The 27,866-nt window shown below is 39.6% G+C and overlaps 1 protein-coding gene across 8 annotated transcripts in view; it reads right to left on the reverse strand.

Annotated features, from left to right (window-relative positions):
• The window catches only part of MITF (melanocyte inducing transcription factor), a 284,834-nt gene that overhangs the window by 32,974 nt on the left and 223,994 nt on the right, over nucleotides 1–27,866 (reverse strand). The gene's annotated exons all lie outside the window — the stretch shown is intronic.

Raw genomic sequence — 27,866 nt, forward strand, 5'->3', positions numbered from 1 at the left:
GGCTTGACGTCATGCTTTTTTCATAAATATAAAAGAACCTTTTTAAGTGATGAGCTATCAAAGTCAAACTCACTGTCAGATCAAGGCCAATTCACTATTCATCTTTAGTTCCAGTAGTATTAATAGACAATGGTATTTCTCTTTCAGCAATAGGTTAAAAGCTCGATGCCCCTTTGGAGAAGACACTGCCTAAAAGCTACTATTACACATGAGACTTTTCTAATGGCCACATAACTCTGTAACTGCCAACTGCAGGAAGACTGTCTATGTGCTCTCTGTGCTACACTTTCAAGTTCAATGGCCCCATCCTGTATCCTGGTCTCAGTGTGCATCTTATTCTTAGCTACATGGATACATAAGTTTCCTACTGACCTCACATCAGGAAGAAGGGAAACTATCCCAAACAGAACAAGAAAAACATACACACACAGGACTGGATGTATATTTACGTGGAGAATAAGAAATAAATGTCTCCCCTATTTAACCAAGTTGGGAAGCATGAAAACATTTACTAAAAATCTTTTCTTATAATTCTTACGGGCAGAGAAGAAGAGTTATCATATGCACGGCTGATATACTTATATCCTCACTCATTTATTTGTTCCATTATTTACCGTTATTATGTGCTGAACACCATGCAAGACATGGAAGAGACATTGTGAGCAAACAGCCCTGACTGCCAGCTTTATGAAACTTGGGGTGAGACAAAAGAAGAAAAAGGCAAACAAATATATATCTAAAAATTAGGATAAATGGTTAATATTCACTGCTGAGATGGGGAGATATTTTAAGCATAAAAATTTGAAATTCAGTAATTCTGTCCAAATGCCCAGGAAAGTGAAGTCCTTTATGTTGGCAATCTCAAATTGCTTCAAATGACTGATCTAACATGCACACAGAGGTTCACAGAGACATTTTAAGTTAATGAAACGGTCCAGACACGATAATGATGAGGACAACAGACATTACTAAAATAAACATAAAATGAGGGCAATGGGTGTAATGTGCTTATTTCACTATTACACTAAAAAAAGAAAGGGCTACACATTTAAAAATAAATGTTAATTCACTGGCGGATCCTTATTCTTTAATGAATTAGAATTTTATGCTTTAGTAAAGAAGGAAGGAACCTGCTCTCTATTCCGCATTGCCAGTGAGCTCTTTACTATATCCAGGCTGGGGTAGTAAGAGTGGAATGTATTTTGTCCCTTACTGCCAGTGTCTTTTTAGTTTTCAAATAAGTTGAGTACAGATTGGCTATAAACACCGTGCTGGAGGCAGAGCACACCTCCAGCTGTTTCCAATCCAAACGCTGAAAACAAGTAACAGAAAGGAGGAACATGAGCTCTAGGTAATAGGGGGTAGTGAGGTCTGTGGCAAACTAGAGCACACACATCTCATCTCAAACAAAGAGCTGACATAAGCTGCAACAGATTGTGGCCATATGCATATACCAACTCAGTCTAGATCTCCCAGTTTTGAAATTGAAGATCTAAACTTCTTAAAGTTTAGTCTCCCAGATGAAAAAACTGACATCCTACTGTTTGACTTTTCACATTGCTTAAGACAAGTCAAACACACCTGTGGGCTGGACTCAGTCCATAAGCCACTAGAACGTGGTCTCTCCTTCACACCATCCTTGAGGATAATCTTCCTATCTACATTCCCGGGGTGGCGAGGGTGGCCCAGGTTCTGAGGACAAGTTACGGTCAAAATCCAGGCATTTCCTGGTGCTCCCCTGACAGACAGCGTGCCTGACAGCACAGTCAGCAGAAGAGTTAAGAATTCAAAACCTGTGTTCGAATTGTGACTTTGCAACTTCACTATTTATGTGACCCTTTACAAGTCATTAACTTTTCCAGGCTTTCCTCTCTTCATGTGCCCAAGAGGGAGGGTAACTGAGCCTGCATCGTGGCGGTATTGCGGCATTAAATGAAATCGCACTTCAGACAGGCTTAGCAATGCAACTGAAAACAGCAGTTCTCTAATTTTTTTTTTTTTTTGGTCTTAAAACCATTTTAAACCCTTCAAGTTTAGAGTGTTTATGTGCATTATAGCCATCAGTGTTTACCATATTAGGAACTAAAGCAGCAATTTTTAAAACACGACATTATACACGAGCGTCCATTCCATTGGCCATCAGAAGAATGACATTTTAACGCTCATGAAGCCTTTGTAAAACTCTTCTGTAAAGTCACAAGATGAGCGTGAAAAAAGGGAGAACTTCTCAGTATTATTAAAAAACAGTTTTGACCTGGAAGAACCACTGCAAGGGTCTTGGAGACCCTCCAGGCTTCGTGACTTTGAGAACCACTGATCTAGAACGCAGGTAGTGCTCAAGCATGATCACTACCCCATCCTAGCCGTGCTATTCACCACTGTGCAGCAGCGGTGTGGGGCACAGCCTGTGTGTCTTGCCCCCCCTCAGCCAGAAGGTGCTGGAGGAAGACACGAAACCCTCTAACCTCCTCAGAGCAGTACTATGAGGATCTGAAGTCCTATGGCAATTTTAAACGCCATATAAATAAAATATTCTGTCTTCAACCATCTTAAACCATAGCTTTTTAGTTAGTGACTTCCCTTGTGTTAGTTTCTAAATAGCGAGCATACAAATGAAAACATATATGTAACACTGAACATCTGTATGACTTCCTGAGAATTTCTGCATGGGGTTGACCTTCAAACTAACTACCCAAGTTAATGAATTCGGAGAACAAAGTTAGGTATTGCTGAGCACTTGAAGCACAGACCACGAAATAAAGCTAGAGTACTTCATACTCCATCGAAAGATACTATTTTGTTGATATAATGGATATTTCATATAAATAAAGTATGTTAGCTATCTTGTCAAAGTACGAAACTCCAAGGGCTTTGAAACTCTTCGTCCTTGTTACTGCTACTATCTTTTGGTGCTTTTTCCTTTCTTCATTCAGATCCTGCACTGATACCCAGAGAAGTGGAATGGATCACCTTCTGTCACACTAGCTGTGCCACTTTCCGGGTGACAATGACAGGTTATTTTCCATCAGTTTCATTCGAAAGAGATCCTGGAGCACATCAGTGTGAGATGGTGCCTAGAGATATTACCATCTTGAGTGACAAAAGAATTCACTGGAGGGGAAAAAAAAATTCCCATCTAAGGTCCACGGTTCTTCTATTCCCTCTACTATTTGCAAACCAGAATGTAAATAAAATTGAGGGAAGATTCCCGTAATCCTTTTAGCTCACAAATTTATTTATTTATTTTTTAATACATCAACAGAAAGTTCAGATTTCTCATTTTATGTTTAGAGAGACAATGTGTCCTGTTGCTCAGTAAGGTTCAGGAATCCTAAAGGGATTATAATTCACTCAATTGCTATCTACTAATGCCCCCCCCCACAACCAGTCTTTTATATTATTTTTTTTTTAATAACAATTTATAGAGATGGTCAATTATGCAATCGCCATCCCTGAAAAACACGGTAAAACAGAGAAAGCTAGTTTTCTTAAATGACCTGAGCCAAGTCTTGTCCAGGGTCACATTTGACAGCTGCAGTGTTCTGTTCAGTTCCACAATTGTAATGTTGCCACTAAAGAAACCTCAAGCCCAAAACACACGTTTTCCAACAGTCGTGTTTTCTGTACAGACATACAAAGGTATCCTTAACAGAAAACAAGGATGAGGATATGAATCCTGACCTAAGAGAGAAGAATCAAAATCGGATGCAAACAAAAAGCAAAGCTGAAGAAGACTCACATAAAGGAGACGTACGTGGGATTAAGGTTGCTGAGCCCCAGCCCCTTTCCCTAGCACGGGGGTCTGCCCCCCAGCCCAAATGGGCCCATTCCTTATTTCCGTGTGGCCCGTAAACTAAAGATACATTTTACATTTTTTAATGGTTGGAAAAGAATCAGAAGGAGAAAATTTCATGATACATGAAAATTATGGGAAATCCAAATTTCAATGTCCATACACAAAGTTTTCTTGGCACACAGCCATGCCCATTCTTTTACGTACTGTCCGTGGCTCCTTTCTCCCTGTGGTGGCGGAGATGAGTAGAGCCTGCCCGGCCTCTGAAGCCTCAAATACCTCCTATCTGGATTTTTACAGAAAATGCCAACCTCTGCTCTGTAAGAAAGTCTTACCTAACTGGAGTTCAGCTTTCTTATTAAATCGAAGCTTTAAGAAGGAAAGGATGGGAAGACTTTTCTAAAGACAAATAGTATATGTAGTCGATTCCCCAAATGTTGTCTAAACTGGACAAGCATGTAGGAACACAGGGTATGCGCAATTATCCCCATTTTAAAGATAAACAGAAGCTCTGAAAAAGTTCAAAGACGTGCCAGGGTTGGAAATCAAACCAAGGTCTTCGTCCTTCCGTCCCCAGTGGCAAACTAAAGAATCACCCTTCGCCGCTGATGAATTTTGATCTGGGGCTTTAACTCAGTTAAGGGGGAAAGATAAAACATATAAACCAGAGGTGTACTCACATACTCTATGTGTGCACACACAAATATGTATCAATTTATATCCCATTTCTTTGGTCTGTATCCTTTCACATTACTTCCTACCATATCATTTTGGAGGATCATTAGGCTTCTGAATTCAGAGATAAGAGTTATAAATGTGTACAAAAGGAGAGGACCGCAAACCCATTTTTCTAAAATTTTGATGTTTTAATAGAATAAACCAGACCGGCTTTACCAAAAATTCCTAACAGGTCTTTTATCCTTAGCTGATGACCTATAAAACAGTGTGCTTTTTATAAATATAAACCACAAGGTGGGCACGCTTTGGGTTTACGACTAACAATATTTAGTAGCCTCAGGAAAAAAAGAGGATTATTGTAAGTAAATTCCTACTATATACATTATCTTTTCTCTCTCAGACTAAAATAAGCCAAAGGTCTGAGTATAAAAAGAACATCAAGTTTTTATCTCATCCAAATAGAAATATGAGATTTTAGAGTGGTAGTTGTCTGCCTGCAGAGTATTTATAATCCCAGAATAAAAAAGCCACTTTCAGAATCAAATTCTTATGAGAGACGTAGCAAAACCCAATAAATGTAACGCATTACTCACTTTAATAGAAAACCGTGCATTTACAGGTCCTGTGCTCTTAAGATTATATTGGTCATTATGCATGGGTATGTCATATTAAAGAGCAAAATTTCAAAACATATATTAAAAAGAATTAGCATTCATTCACTCAAAATTCTCTACCCTGTACCAGACACTGTGCATTTTATATTCATTCCAAGCTTAGGTCATTTAAAAACAAAACTAAGAAATTCCTTGGATAACCACATAAAATTTTCTTGAAAGCCTCTTCGTGCAGTTTTTTTTTTTAAAAATCATATGATGATAACTGATTGAATCCAGAAGCAACTACAGAAGAAATCTGATCTTGATAGTTTTAACCTCTTATTTTGAGTTGCTGCTGAGACTATACCCAATTGCCTTCATGCCATATACATCAAGAACTAAATATAGGTTTGAATGCAAACCTGAATGTGTATATAAATCACCTGGGATCTTGTTAAACGCAGTGTGATTCTGTAGGTCTGGGGTGGGACCCAAGATCCTGCATTTATAATAAGCTCCCAGGGGATGCCCACCCTACTGGTCCATGGACCACACCACACCTTGAGTGCAAGGCTGTAATATGTTCTCACCTGGACTTCTCCCCAAAAAAGTGATCGGTTCGTGATTCATTCAATAAATAATACTTAAGTGCCAACCAGATGCCAGACAACTGCTCTCACCTTACACACGCTGTTCAGGGAAGGTCCTACAGAGAAGGTGCCAGTTAAGCACAGGCCTGAAGGTGCGGAGATGAGTCAGGCAGATGGGTGGGAAAAGTGTCCCGGCAAAGTGCAAAAGTCCTCAGGTATGAACACGCCTCACCTGCTCCAGGAACAGCAAGAAGGCTCGTACTACATGTTCCTCACCTGCCTTCCAACTTAGCACATGCACCTCGTTCTCCTCTTACTTCTTTCCCCATTTCTTCTGAGTCTCCTTGGCTAGTTCTCTCTTCTGCTCTTAAATCTCAGCGTGTCCCCAGGCTCAGAGCTTGATTTTCTCTCTGGACATGCACAGCCCCGGAGTGTTAAGCCAGTCTCAGGGATTTCAACACCCAGTTCAGATGTCTCTGAACTCCAGATTCACCTCTACCTGCCTACTCCATAGCGCCCATGGAGCACTGCAGACATCCCAAACTTCACACGGTCATCAGCCCCTCCAAACCAGCTCTGCCACTGTCTTCTCCATCTCAGTAGATGGCAACGCTATCTACACAGGAAATTCCCTTGTTTGCTTCTTGTAGGTCAAAAAAGTGGTCCTCATATGGTTCAACCTAGCTGCACATTCAGAAACTGGTCATCTTTGACTCCTTTTTCTTCTTCACACCCTCTATCTAATCCATCAAGAAGTACTGGCCCCCTCTTCAGAATATATCCAGAATTTAACTGATTTTCACCACCTCTACTGTTACCATCTGATTCATGCCATCATCATTTCTCACGTGGGTTACTGAAAGTCTCTGGACTCTTTCACAGCTTCCACCTGTGCCCTCTTGCAGTCTATTTGCAATACACAATAGAGTGATCCTTGTAGAATATGTCAGACCGTGTCACTACTCTAGGGAAAAAAAACTCCAAAACCCTCTGTAATGGTTCTCTATTGATCTCTGAGGGAAAGGGGAAAAAAAAGTACTTACAATGGCCTGAGTGCCACCCCTCACACTTGTTAGAAATGTAGTGTCAGCCCCCGCCCCCCAAGACCTAATGAATGAGACTTCTTGGGTGGGGACCAGAAATCCATGTTTTAACAAGCTAACCAGGTAGATTCTTATGCACCTCAAAGTCTGAAGACCCCTGCCCTCTCCGCCTACTTCCCACTCCACCCTGGGATCATGACCTCCCACACCATGCTAAGAGCTTATTCAAAATCCCAACGCATGCCCTGCCAGTGCTGCTGATCCCTGTAAAACCTGTTCTCCTTTGTACCGAACATGGCGTGGCACACGGTAGGCACTTGGCAAGAATTTGGTCAATCAGTGAATGAACGGAACCACTGTGGCTGAAGTGCATGGATGTGGGGCAGAAGAGAAGTGGAGGAGTCAAACTGTGTAGGGCGCTGTAGAGGTTGAAGGCTAGGATTCTGAGAGCCTCTAGAAATGTCCTGAGGAAATGGAGAAGGGACAAGTATGCTCTCTTCCTGACTAATTCAGCAAGCACTGGAGAAACTAAGTCTCCAGGCTAGGTAGTGATCCACAGCCTACCTCCCTACTCTGAGAGATACAGCTTCCTTTTCTCTTTAGGGTCTTCCCAAAGACTGCCAATTCTTACAGTTCTCATCTATAAGGCTTAGGGTCCCGAGGGTCTAAGACACATGGCCAGGAGCCTGGAGATTTACCTCCATGGCGAAACCATGTCACACAATAAGTCACAGTTAAAGCAGAGGTCCCCAAGCAGGTGGCCCATGGGCACAGTCCACAGGTATGGCTTACCATTATACTCAATATCTAATTAAAAATTGGGAATTTACACACCAAATTTTGGAATTCTGGTTCCTCTGGATAAATTACAAGATCCAGCAACACAGAAGCACATTCTAGTGGGCCAGCAATGGACAGAGTGGAACGGGCAGCTTCCCTCTTTGGATGGGTCACTTGCGCCTCATTTTGCCAGCGTTCCACCACTCCTTGTAGCCACAATGACAGTAGCCTGCTCCACTCATTATCTCCCTGAGCCCTGAAGGCATCTGAGCTGCAAACCCTGCCTTATCCTTTAAACACTCCCTATTCCCAGGGTAGTTCCAAATCTGATAGAATGGGTAGCATGGATATGCTTACAAAGCCACATTAAAGGAACAATCTTATGTGATGGGGGAGAGAATATCAAATAAATTGGTATAACCTTAATACATAAAATGAACTGATGTAACCTTTTTAAAGGTACATGCACATCCATCGAGTAATTACACAATCAAGCACTTCTCTAAGGAAATCAAAAGATACAGGAAAAAGTTTAAGTACCGGATGTCCATCAGAGCATTAACCCTTACAGGAACGGTCAAATCACTACTCTAAGGCTCATGGCCTGGTTTCGTAAGTAGCTTATGGGGATACGGCCATGTCCGTTTGTTTGCATATAGCCTGTGACTGCTTGCAAGCTAGAACAGTGCTAGAGCAGAGTTGAGCAATAGAGCTCAGGTCCCCCAAACCCGACAATACTTACTCTGTGGCCCTTTACAGGAAGCTTGCCAACCTTAAATCTATAGTAACAACAACAACAAAATGGAAACAAATATCTAACAGCAGGCAATGGGTTAAATTAATTACAAGATTAAGTTCAGGGTCCCCCCACCTTGGCCTGCTGACCCTAGGGCCAGATACTTCTCTGTTATGGGGCTGCCCTACACGCCGTAGGATAATCAGCAGCACCCTTGGCCTCTACCCAGTAAGATGCCAGCAGTGCCTTCCTTGCAACACCCAGTGTGACAACTAAAAATGCTTCCAGACATTCCAAACATCCCCAGGGGAGCAAAACTGTTCCCAGTCCATAATGACTGCATGTGGGTGGATGCAACTCAGGGGTTAAAACCCGTATTTTACAAAACGATTTAATCAGGGGGAACGTTCAGAATGTACGTGGGAACGCAAAGCAGCTTAGAAACACTACATACACTGTGATCCCAAACTGGCTTAAAAATGTTACTTAAACATCAGCACAGACAAAAAAAAGACCAATTACCAAACATTCCACGATCTGAACCGTGACTATTCTGGCATGATGAAATTATAGGGGGCTGTTACTTTATTGGGGTTTTCCCCCTATATTGTCTATTAGCTACATGGCATTAATTTTGTAATTAAAAAAAATCTACAAATTCCACAAAAATTAACTTCTGTGGATCTGGAAAAATAAAAATATATTTAGGCAGAATTCCTCTACTGAAAATTTTGCAAACAATACATAAACTCATTAAGTCGTTATATAATGACGAAATCTGCCTCATTTCAATTTTCCCTTTAAATACTTGATCAGATTAAGAGGACCCTGTTATTCATGAAATTTTTAGTCCAACATTCAAGCCCTGACAGTTTGAGTTTGTATAATATTTGACATATTTTTCTGGTTTTGTAAAGGGCTGTGATTACGTGGTCCAGTGGTACCCTAATAATGACCCATTGTAAGGGCCGTCCACTTCTCCCCCTCCTAACGGGAGCTGTGAGCACAGCATTCCACGTGCTATAACTTTTCCAGCTGCCCCAGTTTAGCACTGCCTCAGAACTGCAGACGCCTTTTTGTCTTAGTATTTCCCCCCCAAAATGCCCCCATTGTTTGCAGTTTATCGGGTATTAGAGATCATTATGGCACAGGCAGCAAAACTCCTTTTCATAAGGGCCGGCACTCTTAAGAAACTGGCAGTGGTCAAGTTTGTCAGAGATGAAAACATTGCCCTGGGCTTAAGCAAAAGGTCAGTCAGAAATGAGAGCTGAAGGCTGCCGGTTTGAAGGTCAAGTCCACACGGACTGCAAACTGGCAAAAAGCAGCCGCCTCCTAATAACACAGACTTCAGGGTCCGTATCATGAGACTGAGGGGTCTCCTGGATTTTGAGCAACTGCATTGTCTTAAGAAATTCCAAAGACTCGTTGCCTAGATTATGGGACGAGGAAAACCCGGTTCGGAACGAACCACCCCCGGGAGCGCTTCTGGAGCGTGCTAGGCGCTGGGCTGAGCCCTTCACAGGCAGGCACGCTGACTTTACCCCCCTTTACCTACTCAGGTGTTCACGCAGCCAGCATGTACACAGGCACTCACTGAGCGTGGGGAGAACAGCAACTACGGCTGGACTCCTGGCCCCACAACAAACCTCTTTACGTTGGCGAAGCAGAGACAAACGCAATGGAAACACATCGACAAAGAAAGAATTTCGTACAGTGACTCGGTGCATTGCAAACAATAAAACAAAGTTATTAGGAGAAAAGGCTGCTTGGTGGTGGGGACATTCCAGCTGAAGCCTGAATGACGGGAGGAAGCCAGGTATGTGGAGAAGCCGAGGAGCTGAGATCCCGGGTGGGAAGCAGCCTGGCGGATGGGAGGAACAAGGATGTCGGCAACAAGAGTGCAACAGTGCTGGAGCGGTGACCAGGTCGGCGTGTGAACTGACAGAGCCGGCTGGGGCCCCCCGTTACGGAGTTTTGTAGGCTCTGTGAGGAATCTGATTTTTCTTCTCTGCTACTTAGAAGAAGGCTTTCTTTGGAAGGTTTTGAGCAGAGAAGTGATATGACCTGTCGAACATCAGTAACACATCACTCTGGGGCTGATGTGTATGGGAGGTAAGAACAGACACAGGAGGAACAACTCGGAGGCTCCTGCAGCCCCGTATATGAGAAAGGATAATGCTCTGGACTCAAATCTTAAGATGCCGTTGGATATGAAATATACGTTACTAGGTCTTGTACCTGGCTTGCATCAAATTCAACTTAAGAAAAGCACATACAAAGAACTAACAACAACAACAAAGAATGCTCTGAAATGTCTCACACCACCATCAAGAAGTTATTATAAATGATGCATACAGTTATAAAATATCCCGTATAGACCTGTTTGGGGCCCAACAGCTAAGTGTATGGCCAGCTGTCAGAGTGCAGTGGAGAGAACCGATCTAACATTGTTAATATCTGGCTGGAATTTCAGATAGACCTGAGTTCGAATTCCAGCCAAGTTGCTTAAAGGCTTTGAATCTCAATTTTCTATTTGCAAAAATGGGATCATGGATACCTACCCGGTAGTTGCTGAGCTTGATTAGTTTAAGTGACAAAACACATGAGAAGTGCTTAGCATGAAATAAATGCTCAATAAATAAATACTGTTCTCTACTATCGTTAGTCCTGGATTTTTTGTTTTCCCATTCAAGTAAACTGGTGTTAGGTCATTTAGCTCATCCATCTCGGGGTTAAAAAAAAAAAAAAGGTAAAGCAGGGGCACCTGGGTGGCTCAGTCGTTAAGCATCACCTTCAGCTCAGGGCCTGATCCCAGGGTCCTGGGATCGAGCCCCACATCAGGCTCTTCTGCTATGAGCCTGCTTCTTCCTCTCCCACTCCCCCTGCTTGTGTTCCCTCTCTCGCTGGCTGTCTCTCTCTCTGTCAAATAAATAAAATCTTAAAAAAAAAAAAAGTAAAGCCACCTTGAAGGAGTGAAGAGGGCAGAGGGGAGTGGGGGTCATGTTCAGCCTCTTCCAGGCAAGTTTTTACGTCCTTCTCTTTAGCTGACTCAAATATCACAGATGGATACTAAAGGTAAAAGTGGATAAACAACAATCTTAGTGCATGGGACACTTGCTGGCTGGAGTATCTTATGGAAGGCTTTTGTGAAATTATTTCTCTCTTCCGCTTTCCAAATAGGCTAGCTCAGTCACTGTTCTTAAACTGGGCTTCAGGGAACCTGGGAACTCCTGAAAATTGCATGCAAACTTTTGAGGTGCATTTTTCCTAGGAAGAGGTCTAACAAAAGAAAATTATGTCTAGGATTTACAAGGGAGAGGGACGTATGTACGTGAAACCAGATGAGCCCTGAGTTGTCATTGTTGAAGCTGGGGGATGAGGACGTGAGGGGTCCGTTACATTACATTATTCTGTTTTTTTGTTTCGTTTTGTTTTTAAGATTTTATTTATTTATTTGACAGAGATAGATACAGCCAGCGAGAGAGGGAACACAAGCAGGGGGAGTGGGAGAGGAAGAAGCAGGCTCCCAGTGGAGGAGCCTGATGTGGGGCTCGATCCCATAACGCCGGGATCACGCCCTGAGCCGAAGGCAGACGCTTAACGACCGCACCACCCAGGCGCCCCCTCTCTGTTTTTATATGAGTTTGAAACAACCTATACACATTCACATACAGCATACATATTTATGTATTAGGTATTTTCATGTGTACTCATTTTTTATCTTCTTTTCCCGTAAAAAGGCAAGTCTTATGGTAACATATAAGCAAGCACTTGGTTAATCCATCAACGTATCATAACCATAAAAAACTGTTGTTTGTTTTTTTTTCTTGCTTGCTCTTCTGGACTTATGCCCAAACTTACTTCTCAAAGAGCTGATTTTATGTTATATGAATTGATCGTGGATTCAATATGGTCCATGCCATTCCGCTGTGGTGGTGTCAGCCTGAGCAACTCTCAGAGAAACATCTTGTTTACAAAGTAATTTGGATCTGTCCATGGGGTGTTCTCACTGATCAAAGCAGGAATGTGTATTTTGCCACAAATAAAACATTTGTTTGCGCATAGGGTACGAAACTGAATTCATATTGACCTTTTCAGATCAAAATCAGGACTACCTCTTTCAAACAAAATGCCCGATGATCTGTATTTATGTCAGATAAAAAATACAAGCAACTGACGCTTAAGTTTGTAAAGATATTTAGAAGGCATAGTTTTTATTTATTAAAAAACATCTACAAAAAATGATTCATCACACTCTACAAAGCAAATTCTCAGAGGGACTTTACGCTATATATATATATATATATGTATATATATATGTGTGTATACATATATATACACATATATGTATATGTATATAGAAGTGGGACGCACTTATTATAAAACCAAAAAATGGGATAGTCCTGTTTGGATTTTTGTGTGTGACAAAAACGATAAATAAAGGTAGTGAAGACAAAAAGGACAAAATACTTCTTTGCGGAAGAAAGGTGAGAATTTTGAAAGATTTAAGAAAATGGGAATATACTGGGACTTCTCACAATGAGGATAAAGAATTAAAAAGTGACACTGAAATAATGATTAGCACTTACTATGTACAGGTTTTTCCTAAAAGTTTTTAATGGATGTGCTCATTTCATCTTCACTCCAACCCTAAGAATTAGGTAGGAGCTGTCATTATTCCCATTTTAGGGAAGTGAAAACTGAGGTTTTTTTCCCAGCCAGGAGACTAAACACTGCCATGTTATGAATTAGCTACAGAATTCATATTTCTTTTTTTTTTTTTAAGATTTTATTTTATTTATTCGACAGAGATAGAGACAGCCAGCGAGAGAGGGAACACAAGCAGGGGGAGTAGGAGAGGAAGAAGCAGGCTCATAGCGGAAGAGCCTGATGTGGGGCTCGATCCCATAACACTGGGATCACGCCCTGAGCTGAAGACAGACGCCCAACCGCTGTGCCACCCAGGCGCCCCCAGAATTCATATTTCAATGTAATATTTCTGGTTTTGATACTGTACAGATAGCCTCTGTAATAACTACTTCTTTTGTGGACTTGCTTTTACCCTTTTGTTATAAATGAGCCTCTCTTTAATATTCAGTCTTCACCTGGGTGGACATGAGGCGTTGAAACCAAAGCTCTACTCAGTTCCTGAGTGAACAGACGCAGACACTCAGGCCAGCAGTGGGTCAAAGAAGACAGGACTTTACAACAGAGAAAGTTAAAGAGAACATTTGTTACAGGAAAACTGCCTCAGGACTCAGAGTAATTTAAGAGTTGATGCTTTTTCTTTCTTTTCCTTTTTTTTGGGGGGGGGGGATGGGGGGGTCGGCCGGCAAAGAGAATCTTCCAGACTCAATAGGAATTTTGTTAACCAAAAGCATCTAAGTATCATGGGGTTTTTAAAGGAAGGATTAAACTATTGTATGATATAGTAATTCTTTTATGAGAAGGAAAATGGGCTACTGTATTATAGAAATGCCAGTTGCCATATACCTAATTATGAACCGTTATCAAAATAGTTGGGGAACAGGAGAAATGTGCAGATCACCCTTTTGTAAAAAAGACCCACTGCACTATACAGTTTGGATAAAAACAACAAAAAGCGAGGGTTTAATCAGTCCCCAAAAGTCTATGTTTCATGCAGTAGATGGAAAGAAAGCCCTCAATATGAAAAAAAAAAATCCCTCATTCCTGTCCTCAAGGAGCTTACAGCTGTAGGGTTAGGGTGAGGGTGGGAGGAAAGGGACACCCAAACACAAATTTACATTTAAGGTGCCCCTACCCTTTAAAATAGCGGTTCTCAACCACTGGTGATTTTGCCCCCCCCCCCCCAGGGAACATTTTCTGATTGTCACAGTTGCGAGTACTGGGGGAAGGGGGGCTGTGGACACCCAGTGGGTAGAGTGCGGGCAGGACGCTGCACATGGCCCGATATATAGCACAGCTCCTCGCAAGACAGAATCACCAGGCTCCAGCATCAACAGTGAGAACCCACAACTAGGAGATGTGGTGTCAATTCCCGGCACCGACCCTCTCGGGGGTAGTTTCAGGAGAAGGCAATGAAACCAGTCAAGGCACAGGAAGGAAGGGCATAGATACCCCATCAACCACGGCTGTGCTTCCTCCTGGTATCTGACCTCTGCAGTTAGGCAAGAGTCACTTCACATCCCATCTTGACACGCAAAGGACAACTTTTTAGTTAAATTGTAAGGAGGAGGAAATGTCATCAGAGTAAATAGCTTAATTCAAAACCCTTCATATCGGGCACCTCGGTGGCTCATTGGTTTAAGTGTCTGCTTTCGGCTCAGGTCATGCATGATCTGAGGGTCCTGGGATCAAGTCCCACATCGGGTTCCTTGCTCAGTGGAGAGCCTGCTTCTTCCTCTCCCTCTGCCCCTCCCCCGGCTTGTGCGCTCCCTCGCTTACTCTTTCAAATATATAAGTAAATAAAATCTTAAAAAAAAAAAAAACACAACCCTTCGTATCAACTAGATAGTAATGTGGGAAGGCAAAGTTATGCTGGAAAACAGAACCATCAATTCAACACAACAATAAACTGTGCCTAAAGCTACGCAGAATGAACGCGGATAATTCCAATTATTCAAAAGCCCACTGGGAACCTGCTTTGGCGTATCTGAACATGAACTGAGTGCAGTGACGATATCACGGAGTGTCACTCACAAGTCCCTTCTGTCTGATAAAATACCGACTAAAGGAACATGCCAGTACTTGCAAGCAAAGCCATTTGCTAGTGCTTAGTTTTACAGGACTTCACGTAAGTCCTCCTTCCCATCCCAAACTGTCAATAGCAAAAACAACCATAGTTCCTTATCTATTCATTTTCTATAGCTTAAAGGAGGAATTATCTTTTTTTTTTTTCCTATTTTTCGGGAAGAGGATGGGGTTTTTAAAAATATTTTTGAGTATAGTTAACACACAACATTACATTAGTTTCAGGTGTACGACATAGTGATTGGCCAAGTCTATAGGTTATGCTACACTCACCCCAAGTGTAGCTGCCACCCGTCACCATACGGTGCTATGACAGCATCATTGCCTATATTCCCTATGCTGAGCCTTTTATTCCCGTGACTTATTCTATTCCATTACTTTCAGCCTGTATCTCCCTGTCTCTTTTACCCATTTTGCTCATTCCCCCACTCCCTCCCCTCTGGCAACCATCAATTAGTTCTCTGCTTATAGATCTGATTCTTTTTGTTTACTCATCTGTTTTGTTTTTTAGATCCTACACATGAGTGAAATCATATAATATTTGTCTTTCTCTCTCTGACTTATTTCACTTGGCATAAGATCTTCTAGGTCCATCTGTATTGTTGCAAATGGCAAGATCTCATTCTTTTTCATGGCTGCATAATATTCCATTATGTATCTTTTTCAATATGTTTTAAGAACTTTCAAAAATCATTAATTTATCATTTTGCATCTGACACACAGACTTTATTTTCTAATTTATTTTAAAAGTATAAATGGAAGTGTAGCAATGCTGATTAACTGTTAAAGATGAAGAATGGGAGAGAAAGAGTCACACTGGGCAATTCTTCCCACTTTAATATATATTAGAAATTTTCCATAACAGTTATAAAAAAAGTATAAGTAGTTCTTAGACACACACACACACACACACACAAATGTGGTCTTGTGTGTTTACATAAAATAATTTAATTCTGATGACTTCAATGGCAAATTCTTTGTGGTCATAAAGATTCTAGATCTAGATTTATTTTGTGATATATCTGCCTCCTCATCATCTACATTAAAAAAACAATCTACAAAATGCTCAGAAAGGAAAAACAAAAAACTCCCTAAAGTTGTAGAAATGGCACTAAACAACATTCTTCCCACAAAGTTTCTGTCTCAAATGATGTCTGTAACAGACAAAACCACCCAAATGACCTTAAATGGACTCTTTCTTTTAGTAAAATGACATGAGGTTTCAACTGCCAAACTGAAGCTTCTTTGTCTTATGTGTTTTATCTAATTAGCACTCTAGGAAATGCATTTGTGGTGACCAAATATACGCGTTCCCTTCTCTTCTATTGGCCTTAAAATATGGAGTGATGAAGTTATACCTTTAATATAAAATAGTATGTGTGTATAAGAGAGTGTTTTCTTCAAATAATAGAAATTATTAAGGAAAAGTGTGTAATAAAAGGCCAGATAACATAATAATTTTGGCTTGTTTTCCTTTAGAAAGAGCAATGATTATTTACTTAACAATAAGCCATATCATTTCCCATATTCAGCATGGTCATTGGAGGGTATGAGAATCAGTCATAATACAATGTTCACCCTCTCTGTCTAGGGAAAAATAATTAGGCAAGAAAATTAACTTCTGCTGAGCATCTCTTCTATATCAGGCATAATACAGGGCTTTAAATACATTAATCTTATTTGATGCACCCATGAGAGATAAGGGCTCTTGCTCGTCTGGTCTTATAGATGAGGGAAATAAGAGCAGAGAGGTTAAATAACCAGTCCTATCTTACCTGCTTGCTCTCATATAGTGAGATATCTAAACCTTAGTTTGTTGGGCTCCCACACCTGGTGAAATATCCAGGGTGCATTATGGCTTCACTTCTCAGGAGTGATCAGTATCCTGCTACAAGTAATATGGCAACTATGCTTATTTAAAGACCACCACAAAAAGGAATGTGCTAGAGAAAATTCGCTGAGGGAATTTTGTTGAATTATTATCATCTTCAAGTCTACGAACAAAACAAAAGTTCTATGACTTTTCTTATTAAAAATGTAATACATGTGGTTGAAGATAATGGAAAGAATAAAAATGAGAAGGAAAAAAATGTATCACAAATTATCCCATACTGAGAGATCAATCCTGAAAGCATCATCGTATTTATCTTTCTATAGGTCAAAGTAGAACTGTAATGTGGTCATCAGGCAATGTTAGCAGGACTAGAGCAAAAGTTATCATGTTCAAAAAGAGCAAGGCTCCATCCTTCCTTCCTCCATCCTTCCTAAAGGGGGATTTATACATATCTCTAAAACAGAATGTACTTGCTAACCTACCCACCAAGATCCTGTAAGATTACACTCGATTCGACCTCTGAAAGTAGAGCTCAGATTTGGATTATTAATTTAAATTACATTTCACTACTCCTGACTCTTTAACTACATGTTGTAGGGTCCCCGTCGTAGAGAATACTTGGGGCTATCATTAGCCCTTTGCTAGGTATCAAGGAAGTATAAATGGAGTCATCAATGTGAGGAATATAAGAAGCGTGCTGTAAGGAGAGGCTTCATGCTGAAAAATCCTGTTCTTTCCCTCAACCCTTCCACTTTGGCTATGTTAACGTCTTTTCTACATGGTTCCATAAGTGCAACCACCTTCACCCAAGACAGCATTACAACCTAGACTGGGTTCAAGGGCTAATGATGGGGGAAGAAAAAAAGACAAACTGTATCAAGTCAAATATCCCCATATTTCAAAGGCAAGAATGATGAACAATACCCAAGCATCTTCTATACCTGAGTTCTCAAACTATGTACCCTAACCTAAATTCCAACAACTGAAATTTGCACAAATGGAGATTCTTTTGGTCATTATTCCCAGAAACAATCCATTGTGGTTTTTCAAAAGCATCCACACACATATGTTTCCACATTATAAAACCACGTCCTCGATGGAAGCCCCTGACAGAGAACGGACTTCCTTCTTGTTCTACTCCAGCACTTAGCACAGTGTCTGACACGCATGAGACACGGAATAAACTCATCCCAAATGAACACGTGGCGATGGGCGAAATTCATAAGAGAAAGCAAGTCTTCTAAAGATTCACAAGGGTAGACCGACAGATTTACCAAACAGGCTGGCTAATAAACTGTGGTATCATTCTATGATAATACCATTTAATTCTACAAGAATCCACTTGTAAATACAGTAATTGATTCAGAACATCCACAAAGTAAAGAGAGTATCATTCTAATAAATGTAATCCTGATGAAAATGACATGTTTTACTTTAAAAAATATTGAGGCAAGTGCTGATAGTCACAAGGCAGCCATAAACTTTCTATCGTGCACGTCAAATTACCTCATCTAGATACAGAGTATTTATTATTACGTCATGTATTTCTATTCCTAACATCAATCTTAAAAGCAGTGCTATTTAGTAAATGTTTGCCTAACAAACATAGCTTGCCTGTGCCTGGCTGGCTCAGTCAGAAGAGCATTCAACTCTTGATCTCATGGTTGTGAGTTCGAGCCCCATGTTGGGTGTAGAGACTACTAAAAAAAAATAAATACGCGTAAAATAAATAAAATGTTGTAAAAGTTCAAACAGCCTCAATTTTTAACTCACTCAATTGTGAACCTTTAAAATTTCACATCAAAAGGAGTCAGAAGTGTGTCTACATTTAAATCAATTAGAGAAAGGTATAAATTAAATACATTGATTTTTCTTATCAGAGAATGGAGAGGTAATAAGATACATCTCTGGGTTCCTAACCCTTAACATCCAGATGCCAGAGCTTTAGATAGGAACATCTTTACCATCAGTTTTCATAATAATAAAAATGTATCAGCAACCTGCAACATTAGAAGAAATGGCAAAGTAAAGATTCATTTGAATTATTATGTAATTATTAACAATGATACATATGGACAGTACACAACGTAAATACATTTTATATGCAATATAAAAACCCATGATGTTGAAAATAAAATGCAGTAAAATTTAAAAAGCTATGCTTACACTGGCATAAAAATAAACTGGAACATTGGAAAAGATTCAGAAAATTGTATTTTTTGCTTCTATTTATTTATTTATTATATTAAGTTGTTATTTTAATTCTAGGTAGTTAACATACAGTGTTATATTAGTTTCAGGAGAACTGTATTTTATCTTTGTATCAGAATAGAATACGATGACATTTTCACATTTTCTACTTTCCAAAATTTGCCATATGACCATTATAGTAACAATTTGCCAATTTTCTTTTCTTTTCTTTTCTTTTTTGGTCTGTCGAGCCTGCCTCTCACTAAAAAAAGTGGGAAAATGTAGGTATTTCTTTTCTAGCCTCCCTCGCAGCTCAAAGTGAACACATGACTAAGGATCCAGCAATCAAAGGTGCCCGCACTGGACTGGGGCACTGGAGAGAAGTAGCAGTTACAACCGTGAATGGCAATGGTCCTGTCGCAGGGAGACTCAGTTCCTCCCGCAACAACAGGAGCGATGGAGCAGGCTCCAGCTGGAGTTCTCCACACCAGGTCTGCGGTACGGTTGGAGGGTCTGCTCCATGCCACACAGCTCCCAGCCTGGTTCTCTCACCTACCCCTGCAGGTATCCCAAAAGCCTGTCTATAGATTTCTTTTCTGTTAAAATTAACCAGAGTTGCTCACTACTGCTAGCTATTAAAAACTCTGACACGGGGGGCGCCTGGGTGGCACAGCGGTTAAGCGTCTGCCTTCGGCTCAGGGCGTGATCCCGGCTTTATGGGATCGAGCCCCACGTCAGGCTCTTCCGCTATGAGCCTGTTTCTTCCTCTCCCACTCCCCCTGCTTGTGTTCCCTCTCTCGCTGGCTGTCTCTATCTCTGTCGAATAAATAAATAAAATCTTAAAAAAAAAAAAACAAACTCTGACACGGGGCTAAGATTTGATTACTTTTATAGATACATAAATCAGTGTGTTATAAATATGTATTTATTATGAAATACTATTTAAATATATACGAATATATGCATCTGTATGTACAAATATATTTACATAAAGAGGAATTATTATTCATTAATCTTTATGTAGTAGGAACTTTTTACCCAAACAAGAACTATATGGCATGATTCATTTTTATTATGTCTGATTGTGACTGTTTTTGTTTAAAGGAATACAAACTCAAGTTTAGAAAAGAATCCTAACAATACGGGAAAACTGCAAATGAATGGGTTCTCCTAGATTTCTTCCCATTGGTGCAACTGAAATTAGCTGTTAACATTTGTCTCTGGGTTATATGTTACAATTAAATGCTAATACATGAAAGCAGGTAGTATCTCTTCTAACACTGAAGGAAAGGGTGATTGATCCTGTTCGATATCCATGGTTGTATCTATGTTTTGTACGGTGACCCAAAGGACTTAAGAGTTGTTTGTTGCATAAAGTAAGCACACCATTTTAGGGTGTTTACCTTAGAACCTACTAAACTAGGATTTAGATCTCCTCTTACGCTTAATACAGTACTCACAGACGGTGTTCAATAACTATCTGTTCAAATACCAAACAGATGTGAACTCTCCCGATTTGCTCATTATCTTTGAAGGTTAAGTCCCCCAGAAGAAGTCAAGCTCCGGGTTCCTCTTCCCAGTCTCCTATTCAACAACCAGCCAACTATTACAAGCCATCCCCATGCAGAGCAACCAGCCCCTCGCAATCACCCTTCTCACATACTTACTCATCCGACCATGCACAGTGATAACAATGACTCAATGCTCCCGTAGGCGCAGGTATCACTATTGCCTCCTCACAAGCGGACAAAGCATCCCTTCAAGGAAGTAACAACACGCCCAAAGACAGATGCTGGATACACGATGGGAGTGTCAGGTTCACCTGCTCGAGAGTGTTCACTGCATGGCCCGATCTAAATATTCTCTTCTAGAATCCACATTGTCCTTTAAAAGCAAAACTGTTCAATTCTAGTAGCAAGTACTGATGAGTATAAATTGTGTGTGGGTGTGCCTGCCTATCCAATAAAGGGGCAGGAGAGGAGGGCAACAACAACAGAAACAAATGAAAAAGGCCATGAGAACAGCTTCTCCCAAGAATAAGCATTTTATTAATTCACATTTCAAAGAGAGAGAGAATTCCCTTTCTCATTTAAAGTGCCATAACCCACAGTGTCACAGTTAATAAAAAGCGCAATATCAAACCTATACTGCCTTCATGAGAGCCAGCTATAGCTTTATATCGTCCTGAGTATGGAAAGGTTGAATGGGCATCACCACCAAAACAATTCAAGGGCCTTCGTTTTATCATGCTATTAACACATTTGTTAGAACGATATAAAACCACTGGCTTAGTTTACGTGCTGATGACACCCGTGGAACTGCCCGGCTCTACCCCCCCGTCCAATGAACTGTGCTATTATTTATACCTAAAAAAGAATCGACTGTATTATCATAAACGAGATGCAGTCCATCACCGCGCACGATGATCAAGTGTCTCAAGGGCTGGAATCTGAGTCACCTTCATGCAAACTCAGCTATGCACTATTGTCACTGCTCCATTACCTCAGCTTTCTCTTTGGAACCGCAGAAAAACCTCACATTACCAATGCAGGGCAAAGGAGAGCTCTCAAGGAAGAATTCATCTCCTAGAGAAAAATAATGGCCTACAACATGACATGCCACACATGACATGCTTCCTTCACATATTTAGACAGAAATGTCATTCAAACATTAGCACTACTGCTAGGCTGTTAATTAAACACTGATAGAATAAGCTCATTAAAAAAAAATCTTAAAATAATAAAGACAAATATAAATCTAGAACAAAAGCCTGTCCTATCTCCTTCTTCTCTTTTATTTCTACTCTCTGAAAGTAATCAATTTGAGAGTCTACATGCATGTTTTTAATATTTCTAGGATAATTCAAACAGAATTACGTAAAAATGTAATCACATATATACGATCTATGCATTTAAAACAAACACCTGGTTGGGTGATGCGTACGTTCCTGCAGTTGCTTTTTTAAAACAATAACATAATATAGACAGCTTTCCATGTCAACACACCTTGAGCTGCCCCTTCTCTTTTAAAGCACCTACCCAGTGTTCCATTCTAGGTTTCTAGATTTAAGGACATTAAGGTGGTTCCCAATTTTCACTATTATAAGCAATGCAGAAAAAAAAGTAAGTAATGCAGATGTGTATATTATTGCGTTCATGAATATTGTACACAATATGAGCTTTTGTCCTTAAGGTAGAGGGCGGCTGGACAAAGAGAATGCCTGTTTTATACTTTAATACATGCTGCCCAAATTCCCCACTAAAAAGTTATCCCACTTATATTCCTAACAGAAGATCCAAGTGCCCATTTACCCACTCCTTCCCCAACACTGACTCCAAAAGGTTTGAGGAGCTTTCTAACAACTTTTGTGCGCAGCTTAAAAAATGACTGTCACAGTTTTCCTTAGGAATGTGTATGAAGTTTGACTTCAAAGAAAATTGCGGGGAAAGCGCCTGCCCCAAAGATAATTACAGTTTAAGGGAAAATACCAAAAGAGAGGGCAATTGAAAACAGCAGTCAAGGGAGCTAGCCAAGCAAAGATAGCATGACAAGCTTCTGTGATAAATACTTTAGTGGTCTCTTTGGTTGAGATGAGCTTCAATGCACTTTTTTTCTCCTTACAAGGTGTTTAAAAATTTTTTTAATTTAAATTATTATTTTAAATTTTTTATTGAGATATAACTGACAAATATTAGTTTCAGGTGTATAGCATGATTCAATAAATGTATATATTGTGAAATGATCACAATAAGTTTAGATAACATCCATCACCTCACACAGTTATAAATTTTTTATTTTTTAAATTTGTGCAGAATGATGTAATAGCAATCTTCCTGCCCCCGGAAAGAAAAAAAAAATTCTTGTCTCTTTGCTTTGGATTAAATATTGGAAATAATAGTAAGTCCCTCAAGTTCCCCTGTCCAGTCCCATTCCCTTCTCTCTCACCCCAGATGCAACTCTTTTTTTTTTATAATAATTTTTTATTATGTTAGTCACCATACGGTAAGTACATCCCTAGTTTTTGACGTAAAGTTCCCCCAGATGCAACTCTTACCCAGAATTTGTTGTGTATCCAGTCTATGTCTTTATGCGTTTACAACATAGCACCTATAAAACACATTATTTTTTAAAAATACATAAATTTGACCATCTGTATGACTGAACCAATTGGCTTTTATCACTTAAGTATTACATTTCTGAGATCTATCCATGATGATATATACACATCTAATTCATTTATTTTCTCCACTTTATAATGTTCTGTGTAATCCATTCCCTTCCTGATAGACGTTTAGGTTAATCGCAATTTTTTACAATCACAAAAGATACTGAGTGAGCATCCCTGTGCATTTCTCCTTTATGGTTTCTTTAGAGGAACTGCTACAAAGTAGGTTCTATGCATTAAAACTTCATTAAATGTTGCCAAAATTTTCCCAAGGTATTTGTATAATCTGTGCCCCTGCTAGCAACGTATGAGGGCTGTGATTTCTCCATTCTGTCCAAACGTGGTATTATCAGGTTTTCTAATTTTTGCCAACCTGATTGTATGTGAAATAGTGTCTGGTTATTGCTTTAATTTGCAGTTCTCCGATTATGAATCATGTTGAGCTTTTGTGAATTGTCTATGTATATTCTTTGTCCTTCCTTCTACCCAACGCTTTTCTCACTGATTTTCAGGAGTTCTTTATATAGTCTAGGTGCTAATCCTATGCCTGTTATTTATGTTATCAACATTGTTTTCAGATTTATTGCCTGCCTCAAACTTTGTGTTTCTATTTAACTACAACTACCTTCCTTGAAAAAAGGATCAGGAATAAAAGCCTTAGACGAGATCTTCCATTGTCATTTATTCCACTTGAACTCTGCTTTCATCAAGCTTCCAAAGCAAAATTTAAAGTGTTTAAAAAAACAAAGAAAGTATATACTGTTTTTAAATTATTTCCCAAAAATTATTTTTAATAATCTTCTTAGGGAACTAATCCATAAATAGTATAATAAAGGTGTCAATCTATAAAATCTGGCTTCTTAACATTGCAAAATCAGCTAAAAAAGATTTCATTTATTTATTTGAGAGAGAGACAAAGAACACGAGCAGGGGGAGGGGCAGAGAGAATCTCAAGTCAACTCCTTACTGAGCACTGATCATGGCGCCCGATCCAGGGCTTGATCTCACCACCCTGAGATCACAACCTGAGCTGAAACCAAGAGTTGGACACTTAGCCAACAGCACCACCCAGCTGCCCCATCAGCTTTTTTTTTTTTAATGAGACTTTCTGTATACGAAAAGACTCACTATTTATTTATTTTTTATTTTTTTTTTATTTAAAGATTTTTATTTATTTATTTGACAGAGATAGAGACAGCCAGCGAGAGAGGGAACACAAGTAGGGGGAGTGGGAGAGGAAGAAGCAGGCTCATAGAGGAGGAGCCTGACGTGGGGCTCGATCCCGGAACGCCGGGATCACGCCCTGAGCCGAAGGCAGACGCTTTAACCACTGTGCCACCCAGGCGCCCCAAGACTCACTATTTAAACACAGTCACTCAGAATGATATTCAAACTTAATACAGAAGATTAAAACCTTATATGATACCTAAGAATCACCTCTGTGGCAACTCAATTTGCCTTTCAAGTTATAAGTCACACAATTGTAGCATCAATGTCCCAACTTTTATGATAGCATCTCCTGAAAGTGTAGCTAAAAACACAATTTAGCAACTGGTAAAGGAAATCACCATATCCTATTAACAACAAGCATCAAAGACATATTTTCTAGGGACTTATTTCATATTAAACATATTTTATAACATAAATCATCTCAAGTTAAAAGCAGAACTGACACTACAAAGGAACTAACCTCTGATACAATCTTCAGAAACTGTGTTTGCTCAAGTACAAACAAATACTCTCAGACTGTTCCTTATTCTTTTCTCCAAAAGAGAAAAATAAACTCTACGTGGAATTACCAGATAAAAGGATAACACAACACTGAAGCTTTTGATGCATTCTGCCAGATTTTCACCACAAAAATACTGATATACCTTATTACTGGCCATGCATGAATGCCCATTTGCCCCCATCCTCATAAGAGACTGCACTGCAGTGTAAAACAAACCACAAATATACAGATGATAATGTGGCAAACAAAAAGTCTTACTATTATTTTATTTTGATAATAGTTAATATTGTTATTTTACTATAAACTTTTTAAGAATTAATGATTTGTTACCTTTGTTAAAGAGGAACTATTTTTTCCATTGTTAAATTTTTAAAGAACTGTACCACCCGGTAATTTTTTTTAATGGGAAGGAAGTAAGAAAGGGGAATATGAGTCGATTTGGAAACTCCTGCCAAACAGAGGAGTGATATAGGATGTAAAAGAGTTTTATTTTGTTTTGTTTTTAAAATTCCATCAGGCAAAGCAGAAAAATGGAAACCACTCTTCACCATTCAACTGCGCTCGGACAGGGAAAAGACATAACTATGCCCAAGGAGAGCAAGGCTCCCTCTAGAATGCTTTCTTGCTGTTTAAAATGCTATCAAGTTGAGTCATACCCCTAGAGTCTTTAAGTGGGTGGCCTAACCAAGTGCGTTAAACATTTCTCCATTATCTTTCCATCTCATGCATCCCTCCTGGATGCCACGGCAAGACCAAAAGGCAAAAGGGTAGGACAAATGCAGGAAGACCTTCTGCAAAAGAGTGTTAGAAGAAAAAAGACCTGGATATGTTGGTTTATTTTCCACTCTTGAAATAAAACCATTAAAATGATACACAGATCATTTCCTTCTTCCTTCTATAAGTTGTTTTTAATATTTGTTTTTAAGCTTCTCCTGGGTCAACCGAGAGAAATTCTCTTTGAGTCCAGCAGAAACGTTTTCTCTTGTGTTCATACAGACACTATTTATTCTCAAGAGCAATTACTCTGGGAGAGTTTGCTCTCATACGGTTAAAAGGCACATGGAGAGATGAGTGGTCTTGGGGAAAATTCAACACTAGGAAGCACAGCCAATGATCTAAGCTAAAGTAAAGCAGATGGTCTACTAAACTAAAGAAAGCACTCAAAACTGCCTGGGGCAGACAGGTTGGGTCTCCTGCCCAAAATCAAAGGTAATTTTAACTTCAAGTGTTGTCGCTGTATAGACCATTAGCCAGGGATCGGAGGAGGATACTACTTCCAGCACACAGACTAAGCCGTCTGTATTATCTCAGAGTTGTCCATCACGTGTCCCTCCCCAACAGAATATAACCTTCACTAAGGAAGGGCCCTTGTGTTTGTTTATCTGTTTGTTTTGCTGCTGTACTCAGTACCTATACGTGCCTGGTATATAGATACTCAGATTCGTGTTGAATTACTCAATAAATGATCCATTTATTTATTCAAGCATTTGACCCACAGGGCCCCATCTCTAAATACCATGAGACTTTTTCATTCAGTGGTTCAATAGACAACATTTTGGACATAGAAAGTAAGAATTCCAGAGATCAATGGCCTATTTAAGTTGTATTTCAAGTTTTGAATCCCTTTCATTCTTTCAGTGCAAAGGGTATTACAGCACAGTGGTTAGGAACAAAGAGTATTTGGGAAAGCAAGGAAAGGATCAAATACAGGATCCATCACTTCTAATTGTGTGGCCTCTGACAAGTTTCTTAACTTCTCTCCAAGCCAAACAGGCATTGAGAGCACCTACCTCATAGTGACAATCGAAGTATCAAGTATAACAATTTGTATGAAGTACTTAGCACAGTGACCAGCATCTATTAAGCAGCCAATAAATAAAAGCTGCTTCTTTTATTGTGGGCGTGTGGTCAAAGAAGTAGAAAAGGGAGTGTGCTGACAGCTCCTATTATAAATCACACCCAACAGTCCATAGGTTGCCAGTCTCCATTCTAGACTCTCTCCACTTGGGCATCTTATAAAACAAGCAAACAAAAACGCAACCACAGCCCTCCTGGTCGGATTCTGCAATCCACTTCAGAATTTACCAGAGTTTGGTCAGTCTTATGACAAGCTCTCTGAAGTCACTTCTTAAATGTTAAGTAACTATATCGCTAAAGGCTTTGTAAAATAAGGCTTAGAGAAAATTAAAGATTAAACAAATGGATTTCTACATAACTCATTCCTCAGCTATTTGGGAAAATTCTGAAATGTCTCAGAATAATAAGAAATAAATTATCTTAAGAGAAAGACACCTAGTAGAACGCCAAATCATGGCATTTATTAACCAGAGTGATAAAGCAAAGTTTCAGTTTTACTTCTCTAAAGGCTGACATCATGCACACAACTATTAACCATTAAATTCCACTTGTAAAGTAACAACAGAAGAACAAATCGAAGTGTAGACCCTACCTGACTTCGAGACTTACTGTAAGACAGTCTGTATCAGTATCAAGGCAGATTAGTAAAAAAGAACAAAGTACAGAAATAAACCTACAATTTATGAACAACTGATTTTTTGAAAAAAGTACAAGGACAATGCCATTGAGAAAAAAAATCTTTTCAACATTTGTTGAAACAACCGGACATCCATATGTAAAAAAAAAATTTACTTTAACACATATCTTACAACACATATGCAGGCTAACTCAAAATGAATCATAACATTCAAACCTGTAAAACTTCTAGAAGAAAACATAGAAGAAAGATCTCTACGATCTTAGGTTAGGCAGGGAGTTCTTAGATATGACACCAAAAGCGTAATTTATAAAGGGATGGACTGATAAATTGGGCTTTGTTAAATTAAAAACTTCTGTTCCTCAACAGACACTATTAAGAATGAAAAGACAAACTAGAAACTGGGAGAAAATACTTGCAATGCAGACATCTGATAATAGAATGTCTTGATCCGAGAATAAAGAACTCTCAAAATACAATAAAAACAAAGACCCTATGTAAGA

This window comes from Ursus maritimus, unplaced genomic scaffold (assembly GCF_017311325.1).
Source record: "Ursus maritimus isolate PB19 unplaced genomic scaffold, ASM1731132v1 scaffold_14, whole genome shotgun sequence".
Taxonomy (NCBI): Eukaryota; Metazoa; Chordata; class Mammalia; order Carnivora; family Ursidae; genus Ursus; species Ursus maritimus.